Raw genomic sequence first — 10,807 nt, 5'->3', positions numbered from 1 at the left:
TTCTCTTCTCCAGGCTGAATATCTCCAGTTCTCTCAGACTTTCTTCAGAGATGTGCTCCAACCTTCTCATCATCTTTATGGCCCTCCTCTAACAGGTCCAAATCCTTTTTGGTCTGGGAGCTTCAGACCTGGATGCAGGAATCCAAGTGGGGCCTTACAAGGGTAGAACAGAGGAGCACAGTCAGCTCCCTCGACATGCTGGCCACTCCTCTTGATGCAGTCCAGGATTTGGTTGGCTTTCTGAGCTGCAAGCACACGCTGCAGGTTCATGTCAAGCTTCTCAAAGGAAGGTATGCTCAATACCCTGCCAAATTCTAGCAGATCTTTGGCAAATATCTATCTTTTAATGATTTATCTTATCATAGATCTTCTAATGAGCTTAACATTTAAAATAAGAGTTTTCAAAAAGGTACTTTTCTCCAAGGAACATTTATTTATTTTTTTGTTATAAAGATGGTAAAATTTAACTTGCCTAAATTTACAGATGACCTTGAACTTAAATGCAGAACAGGGAGAACAAGTCATGTTGCCTAGAGGTAGGTGCTGTTTGAGATGCTTCCAGCTGACAGTTATGACAAAAATAAAAATTTAAAAAAAAAAAAAAAAAAAGATGCAAATCCTTATAGAGCAAACTCTAGAAAAGATAGACTATATAGCACCACCTAAATTTTCTTCAATCAACTGAACCTGTTGCTGTACTCATAAGACTGTCATGTCCTGTAAAGGGAGCTCAAATAGCTACCCAGAGTTTTCTGAATCTGATCCCAATCTTGTTTATACTACCCATTTGTTTGTGTTTTTTTTTTTTTCTTGATTTTTCTTCCTGTTTTAAACACAAGTTTCTTCTCTTTCAATTACTGTTACACTTACTTCAGTAATTTTACATTACTGAAATATCAGTTCTCAAATTTTCTGTTATACCTTCAACTGTATTGTCTTTCCCCAATCCATTACATGTGAGAGTCCAATTTATACAGCGTTTAATGCAACGGGAATTTTTTGCTGATGGCAAACAGGTTTGACTGTCCCTTTCTCTTTGGACAGAAATGGGTAAAACATTTCTGCATGTTCCTTTCCAAGGCTTAGAGGGATTTTCACTATGATATTCTTCTGCCCTGCTTCATAAAATTTGACTTGTGCTTCCTCCAAGTCCAGAAGCACACCAATCACTGAGCAACTCATACTCTTCTTCTCAATCTTGCTGTTTTTCTTGCTAGAGAATAACTCTCCCTGGGATCTGTGCAGAGCCCAGAAGTCCTCACCAGCATTTGTCCCTTCTTCTTCTTGCCTCTCTTTCTCTCTCACCACCCGCAGCACCCAGTTCTGCTGCTGGTTCACCTCCACCTCCCAGTAGTGTTTCCCAGATGCAAACCCTTCCTTTTCCACAAGCACAGACACTGTGGAGGAACTGTTCAGGCCAACAGGCTCAGATGAGGTGTCCTCAACTTTTGGAGTCCCCAGCACTGGGAGCTCTAGGACCCGGCAGTCAGGATTCACAGCAATGAAAACTGGAGGAGAAAACAAGAAGAATCCAGTGAGCGGAGCAACTCAGGGACCTGTCTCTGTAGGGGACTATGGGTTGAAGCCTTTGAGGGTCTGATTCAACAAAGAATTGAAACATTCCCCTAAACAGGGCATGCAACAGCCACTGAGGAACCAACAGGTACCTTCAGAGCCGTCATAGCCATGTACTCTCTTGGGGTGTAAGTCCAGACGCAATAAATTTGCAATAAATTTCTTTAAATTACTTTACAATAAATTTCTTGCTTTCTCTTTTCCATGTAACCCTCCATCCTCTCTGGAATGGTGTCTACACACAGCCCTCTCCTTTGACAGTTTTCAGCAACTCCTTTTCTCAGTCTTCCCAACTACCCCATCCTAGCCTCATTTCCTTTTATCCGACACAGGTGATGACATGTCTGTCGCATTAAAGGGGTGTAGCTGATTAACCGTTACAGGCCCAGTCAGGTTCAGAGTACTGAACCAGTCGGACATTCACCAAAAACACGTTAACCGTCTGGGGGTCCAGTCAGACATTCACCAAAAACGCATTAACTGTCTGGGGGTCTGGTTAGATTCAGAACACTGAACTATCACGGATAACCACCCTCACCCTAGTTGCACTTAATGAGAGCTATCACAATGCAATCAAGTATGGTTTACTACAGCAACAGATAATCAGGTTCTTTTGGATTGCCGGTGATAGTGATATCTGCAAAAGCAAGCTAGTATGCATGAAATACACAGGTGTTATAGGTGTTACAGATGTTACAGGTGTTATAGGTGTTGTAGGTGTTACAGATGTTACAGGTGTCACAGGTGTTGTAGGTGTTACAGGTGTTATAGATGTTACAGGTGTTACAGGTGTTACAGGTACGCAGCCTAGAAATAAACACGTTAAAAGATTATAAGCAAGTATTCAGATCTCACCCAAAGGTGTCCCAATGGGGAGGGGAACAGAGGCTCAGCCCGTCGACTGATCCCGGGAGTCAGGAGGTCCTAAGGATGTTGTATGTTGTATGGTATCTCCCCTGATGATGGTATCTTCCCTAACATCCCCTCTCTCTTGGGCCAATTTATATTATTTTCTGTCTTCTAGGTGGAGCTTGATATGCCGACCGGACCCAACCCGCAGAGAAGTCAGTTGCCTCCCTGGGGCTCAGGTGAGAGACTTTGCCAAGAAAGTCAAGCACCTGGTACGGCCCACTGACTACTACCCGCTACTGGTCTTACAGGCTGGTAGCGATGAAGTAGCAACAAGAAGTCTGAAGGCGATCAAAAGAGACTTTAGGGATTTGGGGCGACTACTTAGAGGATCAGGGGCGCAGGTTGTGTTTGCCTCTGTCCTTCTGATAGGGGGGATCGAAGCTGAAAGGTGTGCCGTTCACATAAACTCGTGGCTTCAAGACTGGTGTGACCGGCAGAACTTTGGGTTCTTTGATCACGGGAAGGTCTATGCTACACCGGGCCTGATGGGATGCGCCTCTCTCGGAGAGGGGTAAGGATCTTTGGTCAGGAGTTGGCAGGGCTGATAGATAGGGCTTTAAACTAGAGTCGAAGGGGGAAGGGGCTAAAACCAGGCACGCCGGTGAAGACCTAAGGGATGGTACGCTAGAATCAGAGGGGCTGTGTGCCAGTGAGGTCCTTCGGTTAGATCCACAAGGTGCTGAGTGTAAGGAGACGCACCTGAAATGCTTCTACACGAACGCACGCAGTATGAGGAATAAAATGGATGAGCTAGAAGTCCTGGCCCAGTCCCGCAACTACGACATCATCGGCATAAGCGAAACCTGGTGGGATGAGTCCTGTGACTGGGGTGTTGCGATAGATGGTTACAGGCTCTTCAGGAGGGACAGGCAGGGTAGGTGAGGTGGTGGGGTGGCGATGTATGTGAAGCAGGGGCTGGACTGTGTGGAACTCCAGGTCGGCGATGGCAAAGTTGAGAGCCTCTGGGTTAGGATCAAGGGACGAACAAATAAAGGGGATGTCGTTGTGGGAGTCCATTACAGCCCACTTGGCCAGGACGATAGCGCCGATAAATTATTCTTTACAGAACTAAGAGAGGCCTCGAGATTAACTCCCCTTGTCCTTATGGGGGACTTCAACTTGCCAGACATTAACTGGGAGTGCCACATGGCTGACACGAGCAAGTCCAGGAGGTTCATGAAGCACTTAGATGATAACTTCTTGGTGCAGGTGCTAACAGAGCCAACTAGGAAAGGTGCCCTCCTAGACCTGTTGCTAGAAAACAGAGAGGGTCTGGTGGGAGATGTGGTGATTGGTGGCTGCCTCGGTCATAGCGACCATGAAGTGGTTGAGTTCAAAATTTACGGTGACAGAAGGAAAAGTGCCACCAAAACCTCAGCCCTAGATATGGGGAAAGCGGACTTCAGGCTGCTCAGGGAACTAGTCAGCAAGGTCCCCTGGGAAGCTGCTCTTGAAGGCCTTGATGTCCACCAGTGCTGGTCATTCTTTAAGCGATGCCTCCTAGAAGCACAAGATCAGGCAATTCCTAAATATCGCAAGTCAGGCAGGTGGGGCAGGAGGCCGGCGTGGCTGACCAGGAACATTCTAATGGAGATTAGGCGGAAACAGAGAGTGTTTCGCTACTGGAAGGAGGGCCAGGTGTCATGGAAAGAATACAGGGATGCTGTTCGTGTTTTTAGGGAGAAAATTCGTGTGGCTAAAGCACACCTAGAGTTGAAGCTGGTTGTGTCTGTGAGAAAATAAAAAGGGTTTTTTTAGATATGTGAATGGAAAAAGGAGAACTAAAGAATACATAGGGCCGCTCCTTGATAGGGAAGGTCTCCTCACAGACAATGACACAGGCAAAGCAGAGACGCTTAACGCCTTCTTTGCCTCTGTCTTCAATGCCGATGATGGGCTTCGGGACCCAGGGTGCCCTGAGCTGGAGGACCGGGACGGTGGGGATGACAAACTCCCAACCGACCCTGAACGTGTGCGGGATTTGCTACTCCACCTGGATCCCTACAAGTCCATGGGTCCGGATGGGATTCATCCCCGGGTGCTGGAAGAGCTGGCGGACGTCATCGCGGAACCTCTCTCAATTATTTTTCAACGATCCTGGGAATCTGGAGAGGTCCCGGTAGACTGGAAGCTGGCAAATGTTGTGCCGATTTTCAAGAAGGGTCAGAAAGAAGACCCTAGCAATTACAGGCCTGTCAGTCTCACGTCAGTGCCTGGTAAAATCATGGAGAAGATGGTTCTCGAACTTATTGAGGCGCACCTGGGGGACAAAGCAGTCATTGGTCCCAGCCAGCATGGGTTTGTGAAGGGTAGGTCCTGCCTAACTAACCTGATTTCCTTTTATGATAAGATCACCCGTATGGTGGACCAAGGGAAACCAGCTGATGTGATTTTTTTGGACTTCAGCAAGGCTTTTGACACGGTTTCCCATAGGATCCTACTGGACAAAATGTCCACCATACAGCTAAATAAAAACATCATACGATGGGTGAGCAATTGGCTAACGGGCAGGGCCCAAAGGGTTATGGTGAATGGGGCTGCGTCAGGCTGGCGGGCGGTCACCAGTGGGGTCCCTCAAGGCTCCATTTTAGGGCCGGTACTTTTCAATATTTTTATAAACGATCTGGATGTAGGAATAGAAGGTATTTTGAGCAAGTTTGCTGATGACACCAAACTTGGAGGAGTTGTGGACTCTGTTGAGGGTGGAAAGGCCTTGCAGAGGGATCTGGATAGGTTGGAGAGCTGGGCTATCACCAACCGCATGAAGTTCAATAAGAGCAAGTGCCGGGTCCTGCACCTGGGACGGGGAAACCCTGGCTGCACGTACAGACTGGGCGATGAGACGCTGGAGAGCAGCCTAGAAGAGAGGGATCTGGGGGTCGTGGTAGACAGCAAGTTGAATATGAGCCAGCAGTGTGCCCTGGCAGCCAGGAGGGCCAACCGTGTCCTGGGGTGCATCAAGCACGGCATCGCTAGTAGGTCAAGGGAGGTGATTGTCCCGCTCTACTCTGCGCTGGTGCGGCCTCACCTCGAGTACTGTGTGCAGTTCTGAGCACCACAGTATAAAAAGGACATGAAACTGTTGGAGAGTGTCCAGAGGAGGGCTACGAAGATGGTGAAAGGCCTGGAGGGGAAGACGTACGAGGAACGGCTGAGGGCACTGGGCCTGTTCAGCCTGGAGAAGAGGAGGCTGAGGGGAGACCTCATCGCAGTCTACAACTTCCTCGTAAGTGGGTGTCGAGAGGCAGGAGACCATTTCTCCATTAACACCAGTGACAGGACCCGCGGGAACGGGGTTAAGCTGAGGCAGGGGAAATGTAGGCTTGACATCAGGAGGGGGTTCTTCACAGAGAGAGTGGTTGCACACTGGAACAGGCTCCCCAGGGAAGTGGTCACTGCACCGAGCCTGTCTGAATTTAAGAAGAGATTGGACTGTGCACTTAGTCACATGGTCTGAACTTTTGGGTAGACCTGTGCAGTGTCAAGAGTTGGACTTGATGATCCTTAAGGGTCCCTTCCAACTCAGGATATTTTATGATTCTATGATTCTATGATATCTTAGTTATGATTGGTGTAAAGTTTTCCCGTCTCCATTTAAAATAATAGGTTCCGAGAAATTCAGAGCGCATGCTCGGTGAGGGGTGGTTTCACCTTGGAGGCGAGTAGCTTTTGGGATGGAGGTGTGTTTTGGTATTATAATGATATTATAATGAGCAAAAAGTACACTACGGTACAGCATTTGTCAAAACATGACAGGTCTTTGGCTCAGGGTGGCAAAAACTGCAGCTTTGTGCACAAAAACAATCGAGGCCCCACCTGATTACAGAGCGTAACTGTGGTGTCTCCACTCCACTCTATGCTCCGTGGTGTTCCTTAGGGCTACCACACCAAGTTTCCCCAGCGCGATAGCATCTAAGGTTGGGAGCCTAGGGAACGCTCAGATAATGCAGTTATGCCCTACCCTGAAAGCCTCTTCAATGCTGTACCTTTTCCTTAAAAATGTGAATGCTAGTTTTATTTTCCTAGTTACTTCAGGCATTTACACCACACACGTCCCAGTGACTACATCTCAACTTACCAGTCTCTAAAGTCATGGCATTTTCATTTCAGGGTAACTTGGACAGATGGAAACCTCATTTTCATATAATCGTAGAATCAGATTCATAGAATGGCTCGGGTTCAAAGGGACCTTAAAGATCATCTAGCTCCAGCTCCCCTGACATATTCAGGGGTGACACCCACTAGATCAGGTTGGCCAAGTCCCCTTTCAGCCTGGCCTTGAACACCTCAAGGGATGGGGCATCCAAAACTCTTGGCAACCTGTTGCAGTGCCTTACTACCCTTGCATTGAAGAATTTCCTCCTAATGGCTAATCTAAATCTATTCTCTTTTAGTTTGAGACTCTTTCCCCTTGTCCTATCATTATCTACCTCAGTAAAGAGTCCTTCTCCATCTCTTTTTCTAAGACTGCCTTAAGTATTGAAAGGTCTCTATGAGGTCACCCCAGAGCCTTCTTTTCTCTGGGCTGAACATCTCCAGCTCTCTCAGCCTTTCTTCAGAGGAGATGTGCTCCAGCCTTCTGATCATCTTTGTGGCTCTCCTCTGGACTCAAACAGGTCTACATCCTTCTTGGATGGGGGACACAAACCTGGACAGAGTACAGGCCTATGTGGGGCCTCACAAGTGCAGAGTAGAGGGGGACAATCACCTCTCTTGACCTGCTGGTCACTCCTCTTTTGTTGCAGCCCAGGGTGCATTTTGCCTTCTGGGCAACAAGTGTGCACTGCTGGCTCATGTTCAGATGTTAGTCCACTAGAATCCCCTAATCCTTCTCCACAGGGCTGCTCTCAATGTGTTCTTCTCCCAGTCTGTACTCCTGTTTGGGATTGCCCTGACCTATGTGCAGTTCACACCCTTTTTCCTGTCAGCTTACCTGCATGGCTCTGGGCTTCCCAGAAGTCTGCAGAAAGGAAAGAGACAATAGCACTTTATGGTTCTGTAGGGCAGTTAGATACTTTTCAGCCTATATTATTTCTGCATTATGCTTGTATTGTTATGACTCTGATTCAGTCCCAGGGTTGACTTTATTCTACCTAAAGTAGCAGTACATATTGCAATAAAATATAATTTTAAGCCACTTACCCAAGTCATCTTTTAGTTGATCTGAAAGGGAAAGATGTTCTAGTTATTGACACTAATTTTGTGAGGGTTTTCTCTCTTCTGGTTCAGTTTTTTAAAGTTAGACATACCCACAGTATAGAAGACAAGCTACAGCACAAGTCAATATTAGTCCTTTTTTCCATTACTGCAGTTTGAATTTTTGGGACTTGGTTGCAAAGTAAAGGACACAAACTTGGCCTCTACAGTCTTAGTGCGGCTTATCAGTCTTGGTGTGCACAAGAACAATCGAGTCCCCACCTGGTCACAGAGCCTAGCTGTGTCTCCACAGTGGAGCAGTGCCTCCACTCCACTCTATGCTCCATACTGTTCCTTAGAGCTAGCACACCAGGTTCCCCCAGTGTGATAGCATCTAAGGTTGGAAGCCTAGGGAACGCTTAGGTAATGCAGCTACACCCTACCCTGAAAGCCTCTTCAGTGCTGTACATTTTCTTTAAAATGTGAATGTTAGTTTTATTTTCCTAGTTACTTTAGGCAATTGCATCATACTGGCTGAAGGTTGCTCACTAGTAGTGTAGTCCAGGGATCCAAATTATGTCCAATTCCATTCAACATCTTCATTACTCTCAGGATGTTGGTCAGAGGTTACCCGCAGAAAGTTTGCAGCTGGAACCACAGTGCGATTCGCTCACATCCAGTGGGTAGGCAAGTAGAACAAAGCTACTTGCCCAGTCAAACCTCAATGGGATCAGGGTAGATAATGAAGAGGACAAAAGGTAGGAAATTGATGGGTTGATGTAACTAGGGTTTATTAAGGGGTGCTGGGTCTGGCTGGGATGGAGATAACTATCCCTGTAGTGGCCCTGTAGGTCTGGAGGTGGGCAAGAGGTGGGGAGGGGACATCACCAGGGCAGCTGCCTATGAGATATGTTCATCTGATTCGTGTCAGTATGGAACAGTGCTAGGGCTGCATGGTATGATGAATGTGACCTTCTGTCTTACATACCCTTGTATAACCACAAGTCTAAGAAAAACAGAATGGTTAATATATATAGTTCTTGTACCTTGCAAAGGAATGTTTTAACAATTCGTGTCAACAGAGAGCAGTTCTGTCTGTCTCTGGGTCCTGCACTGGCAATTTAATTCTTCCACAGATGTGGTTTCTTCCCTTTCCTTCCCGTGTCCCAGTCTCCCCCTCATTATAGTCAATTTATCAAATCTTCAGAAATATTCCTCAAATCCATGAGCCTATTTGCTTTTGTTACTGATTCTGACCTCTTATTCCTAACAGTTACAGCTTTTTTGCCTTCTTTGTGATTGATTTAACACTGCTATAGATGTGACTGGAGTGTCCCTGTGAATAGCCTGTGAGGAATGTTTTAACAATTAGTGAAGTGTCCATAGAGAGCTATTTGTATTTGTATGTTCTTTCTTTGAAGTCTGATGTCTGGGGGTTTCAGAACAACTGCTAACAACTAGTAACTGTTATGGCTTCTGAATGGGACACTATGCAAGCCCCTGATATCTGGCCAGGAGATTAAGGAGAAGAAAGAAGCTGAAGGACGGCTAGAAGACAAAACTTGCAGGGGACCCTGTGTAAGCTTTTGACCTGCTGCCAAGGAGTACAAAGGGGAAGGACAAGAAAAAAAAACTGAGAGGAAGACTACGAGCCTTCAGCATGAAAGACCCCCAGAGACCCCAGGGGGACCACCGGAGACTGATACGCATGCTCCAGAAGGAGGGTTTGGATTCCGGAAACTAATTATAATAACCCGTTTTTTTTTAGAAGTAGTAATGAATATGTATCAGCCTAGGAGCATAACAATCAGCTGCTTGATGTAACTGGTGTGCGTCTTGGTGGAGCAGAGACTCCCGGCGCACCCAGTGCTGTTTGCTTACCTCTATTCCTTTAATAAATTGTAAACTTTGATTATAATCCTATTTTGAAGACTGAGCCATATATTACATGCCTTAAACCGACCAAAGGGGTTTTCCATAACACAGGATGTCACACTCAGCAATAATAGGTGGGAAAGGGCGTCTCTCCTTATAAATATATCTATCCTCCCAAACTGCTACACATATCAAGGTCTTGCTTCTCCACACATGGTCCAACATTGCTCGTTGATGGGAGGTAGAGGATGATTTCCTGTTCTCTTTTCTTTCTTCCCACATGGGTGTAGAAGAGAGAGAAATGGATTTGGGAGAGGCTGCAGATGTTTGCTAACCTGATGGAGAACTGCAAAACAATGAGCCAAATCAAGCAATAGGAAAAGGAATAGGACAGGCCAGTGTTGACCACAGGGGAGGATGGGGACAGAGTGTGTGGGGCAGGTGTGCAGCACTGTGGGGCACAGTTGTTTTGGGAAAGGCAGGAGGTCGCTGCCACTTTAAACAAAGCTCTCTCTGCCCCATGCTGCAGGTGCTGGAATGACCTCTCAGGACTGAGGGAACATGGACGTGGTTCCCAAAATTGAAAGTGTCCTGGGGAAGGAGAAAGGAAGAGTGAATGGGATTATTCCCTCAAAATTCTCCCTGTAAACCCTAGGACTGCAGACTCTTCCTGCCTTGGCATGCAGTTGGTTTTGCCACTAGGCAATCACTAACGCTTCCCGGGGAATCCCTTTGCGTTCCTTCACTCCAGGGAACTACCAGACTCCAGTCCTGTACCTCAACACTTCCAGTGCCCAGGAGGGAGAAATAGTTTTCTTTCATTGTACCATTACTGCTCAGTTTCCTGCTACATGCATTGTCTTCTGCAAGAATGGGCTGGAGGAGCACAGCCTGAAAGCTCAGCAGGACAGGGTCATCTACCCTCTAGTAGTGAATATCACCTCGAGAAGGGCTGGGACGTACATGTGTGGGTACCAGCAGAGCAACGAGAGCAACTGGGTGAGGAGCTCTGCACTCAGTGCTCTCTGGACCCTTTCTATGCCAGGTGATACACAGGCCCAGGTCGGTGGGGACAGAAGGGATGGGGACACCACTGAGGATGGAGCTGTGTGCTGCAGTAGGCAGGGCATGTCTCTGGGGTGGTTCCCCCACGGTGGTGTTCCCTCTCCTCCAAGGGAGCCCCTCAAGAGAAAGCTGCTCTCAAGGGTCCACCTCTACTGCAGACTTGGGGATGTGCTGGGCGGAGGGACAGAGTGCAAGGGCAGCGATGCTGATGGACTCTAGGTTGAGATATGGTTGCTCCAAGGTC

At 47.2% G+C, this 10,807-nt stretch overlaps 1 long non-coding RNA gene across 1 annotated transcript; it reads right to left on the bottom strand.

The window, feature by feature from the left end:
* Nucleotides 1-410: 410 nt before the first annotated feature.
* Nucleotides 411-9,535, bottom strand: LOC137846099 (uncharacterized). Its single transcript, XR_011090378.1, has 3 exons — nt 7,630-9,535; nt 7,421-7,447; nt 411-1,508 (listed from the first exon to the last, which is right to left on the bottom strand). It is a non-coding gene; the product is annotated as an uncharacterized lncRNA (long non-coding RNA).
* Nucleotides 9,536-10,807: the final 1,272 nt, after the last annotated feature.

This window comes from Anas acuta, chromosome 30 (genome assembly GCF_963932015.1).
Source record: "Anas acuta chromosome 30, bAnaAcu1.1, whole genome shotgun sequence".
In the NCBI taxonomy this organism is placed as follows: domain Eukaryota; kingdom Metazoa; phylum Chordata; class Aves; order Anseriformes; family Anatidae; genus Anas; species Anas acuta.
Note: the sequence above shows the minus strand (reverse complement) of the source record. Positions and strands in the feature narration are given on the sequence as shown.